Source organism: Euwallacea similis, unplaced genomic scaffold (assembly GCF_039881205.1).
Source record: "Euwallacea similis isolate ESF13 unplaced genomic scaffold, ESF131.1 scaffold_59, whole genome shotgun sequence".
Lineage (NCBI taxonomy): Eukaryota > Metazoa > Arthropoda > Insecta > Coleoptera > Curculionidae > Euwallacea > Euwallacea similis.
Genome location: NW_027098684.1, coordinates 156,809 through 160,874, shown reverse-complemented (window position 1 = coordinate 160,874; position 4,066 = coordinate 156,809). Strand labels below are relative to the sequence as shown.

The 4,066-nt window shown below is 43.0% G+C and overlaps 1 long non-coding RNA gene across 1 annotated transcript; it reads right to left on the bottom strand.

Annotated features, from left to right (window-relative positions):
- Positions 1-219: 219 nt before the first annotated feature.
- LOC136419040 (uncharacterized) lies at positions 220-710 on the bottom strand. Its single transcript, XR_010753058.1, has 2 exons — positions 676-710; positions 220-253 (listed from the first exon to the last, which is right to left on the bottom strand). It is a non-coding gene; the product is annotated as an uncharacterized lncRNA (long non-coding RNA).
- Positions 711-4,066: the final 3,356 nt, after the last annotated feature.

The window sequence follows — 4,066 nt, the reverse complement described above, 5'->3', positions numbered from 1 at the left end:
TAGCACCCCTGAGAAGGTAACGAAAGATCCACTAGTTTGCTATTCATGATTCTTCCTGTTAGTGTGCCTCTCTTAGTCCTCATCCTCTCCCTCCGCCCGTCCGGCAAGGTAAGACCCACCAGTAGCTACACTACCACCGGCATGGCCTTCGGGATCCTTGGATGAGTACAAGCCCTCCCACTACGACAAAGTGGAGACACATCGGGAGGGAACCTGAACTAACCTGAACTAACCTGAACTAACCTGAACTAACCTTTTTTTTTTTTTTTTTGTATAGGGTAGGAAAACCTTCATAGGTACCCGGCCTGGTGGTCTGGCGACCGGGTTATGTGGGATTCACCCCCCTGAAGGAGGGGCACCTACCCACTAAAAACCTCCCCTCTTCACTCTAGATCCTCCCCGGAACCGCCGTTAAGCATTACTTCGGGGAGGGGGTGGCATCTCCTCCGGCGTTGCAGCCCCTTGCCCACAAGGAGGGGGAATGGGAAAAGACCCTCCTATGGGGGGCCGCGGTGCCCACTCCGGTGTCCCTCTTAGTCAGCTCCCTGCCAGTTCGCCTGCCAGTATGCCTCGGTCGATGTCGGGCGGTAGCACAAACCCGACACCGTGGCCCCGGACCAGCCCCTGGTATCAGGAGCGCTCAAGCCCCCCCAGCACGTCAAGGTGGAGACACACGGGGGGGAACCTGAACTAACCTTTTTTTTTTTTTTTTTTGAGGGGGGAAAAAAATCTTCTAAAAGACACCCGGTCTGTTCTTTGGCGACCGGGTAGTGTGGGATTCGTCCCCGGAGGGATGCCTACCCACTAAAAAAAAAAAAAGAAAAAAAAGCCCCCTCCTCTCTTCACCCTGATCCCCCCGGAACCGCCTCATAGCATTACTTCGGGAGGGGGGTGGTCTTAATCCTTTCCGAATGGTGCTATCCTTTTCGCCCTCGCCCTAGTTTGTCTTTACTGATCCATTCGCCAGACTGCCGTCCATCATCTCTATCCATCTGAACATTCTTAGCCCTCATCTGTTCCAGGTTCTATGACTTTTGTCCCTCATCTGTCTGTAATTGTAGAATTCCTGTCCTTCGTCTGTCTGTAATTGTAGAATTCATGTCCTTCGTCTGTCTGTAATTGTAGAATTCCTGTCCTTCGTCTGTCTGTAATTGTAGAATTCCTGTCCTTCGTCTGTCTGTAATTGTAGAATTCTTGTCCTTCGTCTGTCTGTAATTGTAGAATTTTTGTTCCTCATTTGTCTGTAGTTGTACAATCAACGTCCCTCGTCTGTCTTCAGTCGCTAAATTCCTGTCCCTCGTCTGTCCCGAACCTCCACCTCTGCAAGATTTCCGGCCATCACACCTCGCCCGCACCATTGCCCTCCATAATTCTCTCATCCGACTCCTTCCGCTTCAGTACCTCAACAATCCAGTTTTCTATGTGTCCCCAGTTTTCCCTGTTCTCGATCATTGTCCCTACGATGTTTGTCGGTGTTAATGTTTTCCCTATGCTGTTTTCCATTCTGAGTCTATTTCCTTTCCATCTCTCACACTCAAAAAAGGTATGGTGTGCGGTAGAAATATCCCTAAACTAAACTAAGTGCTAGACAAGGTGCTGACTATGCTTTCTTTATAATATATATACAATGCCGCCAGGGATTCTTTAATTCATTAATCCATAAGTTGTTGCCATGTACCTAGACTAGTATTAAGTAGCATTTCGCCACTTTAAGATCGTGTCAAAGCTGTATCAATTCATACTTGCTGTTCGTTCTAATGTGTCGTTTAATGTAAACCACCCTAATTTTCTTAATAAAGTTTCACTGTTTTTTAAAACCCATTTCGAAGAGTGCCTCATTTAATTGGCGCAGCCGGTAGGATGGTGCGATTTCACCCTTTATCGGTCTCCGTTGTGTGAAAGCGATTGTCAAATCCCAGCGTACTAGTCGAACCAACCCTCCGAGAAGAACTCTTCGAACCACCCTGAGTGGGTACCAAGAAAAAACAGTATTCGGCGTTGTGCTGTCATTGACAACGTTCCAGTCGACAACTGACGTGACTACCCTGCTGAGCAACTACCCCGCCTAGCAACTAGACTTCAGCCACACCTTTATAGGAAACTCCTTTGGTTGTGTACCTCTGCAAGATCGGCTTTATGGACCTCTCCTTGACGATATTGTAAGTAATTGCTGAATGACCATTTCATGTCAAATCCGTCGCGAAGATTGAAACAGATATTAACGAAAAATAGGGAAAAGTTAGGATTAGTAATAAACAAAACTAATAGTGATAAAGAATCAGGAAGCTCTGAGAGCCAAGAATTAAGTTTTAGATATACCTCTCCCGAAGAAGGGGAACTTTCACGATTATTTGAGAATTTATATATTAAAAACTCTACCGAGAACAAGATGGATAATATTAAATTCCATACGTCATTATTACCCACTTTTTCAGGTAATCAAGAACATTTGGAAAGCTTTATACTTTCTATAGACGAATTTTATCAGGCATACTATAATACCTCAGACGAACAAAGGCGACTTGTAAATGCTGCAATTAAATCAAAATTGGTTGACGATGCAAGAAACTTTTATCTTTCCCGTCCCGATTTAAACAATTGGATCGAAATTCGAACCTCGTTAAGACAAAAATTCGGAGATCCGATCACTTATCAAGTTTTAATACAGCAATTGCAATATATTAAAATTACTAAAAATGAATCTATGTTACAATTTGTGGACCGATTGAAAACTTTTGTACAAAGAATTTTTTCAAAAATTCAATGCGAAGTCACTGACCAGACATCTAGAACCACTCTTATATCTCAGGTTGAAAATACATCCGTTCTAATATTAACAGCCAACTCTCCTCAAACATTGAAAACCATGCTTATGATACAACGTCCAAATACATTGGACGCTGCACTTCAGCATGTAGTCAATTATAACATGGTTGAATCTCAAGTCAATTTTAACAATCACAATTTTACTAACAACCATTTCACCCCGCGGAACTTTTCTGAGCGGCCAATTAACACTCAAAATAGAAACCCTTCTAGGAACCCACCTAACCCTTTTCGAAATCCCATCAATAATCACCCACAAATCCCACGAAATCCGAGAACAGCTCAAATCTCCCAACCTGCTCGAATGCATCCCACGCATGCTTCAAATAACGTCTCTCCTAACCAAGAGTTTGGAAAACTAAGACCAACACCACGGGAAGCCCCAATACCTATGTCCATCTCTACTGCGGGACCCTCTGCTCTATACCGCCAAAGGCAACCCCCAATGAGATATCCCAGTTTTCAACCGACGGGTCCTCGTAATTTTACATCCCAAGAGCTGACTAATATCGAAACTCAGGCTCCTTTAACATTCGATAGTAGTGAATTTGATCCATCTGAGGAAGTTACATCTTCTGTATACAGAAATCTTCAGGATGATGAAACCAGTTCTGGTATTACCGGAGAATGTGATGAAAATTTTCTACTAACTGCCTCTTACCAAGACTTAACCTAAACAACATTGCCCAAACTATAGAGTTGCCCTATTTTTATCTACCCGAGAAACAAATTACTGTTCTCATAGATACAGGGGCTTCGGACTCTATCATTAACCCCAACATTGCGGCACTATTCCCTGAAAACATCTATATTGAACCTTTCGAAGTCACAGCATGTAGACAAACTTATCGAGAAAACGGAAACCTAAAATTGGAACTTTTAAAAGAAGTCGGTATCAGTTACCCATTTCATTTACGAATACTCAATTGGCATACTGATTTTGATGCCCTTATCGGATCTAATGACCTTTCCAGACTAAATGCTCTCCTGGATTATGAACAAAAAACCTTAACGTTAAACAACGTTAAAATCCCTTTCTCATTAGCCTATAACAAACCCCTTGTTACGCCGATCACAAATTTTAACAACAACCATCTAGTCATCCCCGTAAACCAAAAGGAAGGCGTTGCCATTTTACCATCATTTACAATAAATAACCATGTCGTACCTGATTCCTTAGTTAAAATAAATAACGGACTTTGCAAAATTCCAAATCCCCTGCCACAAATGCAAATTAATT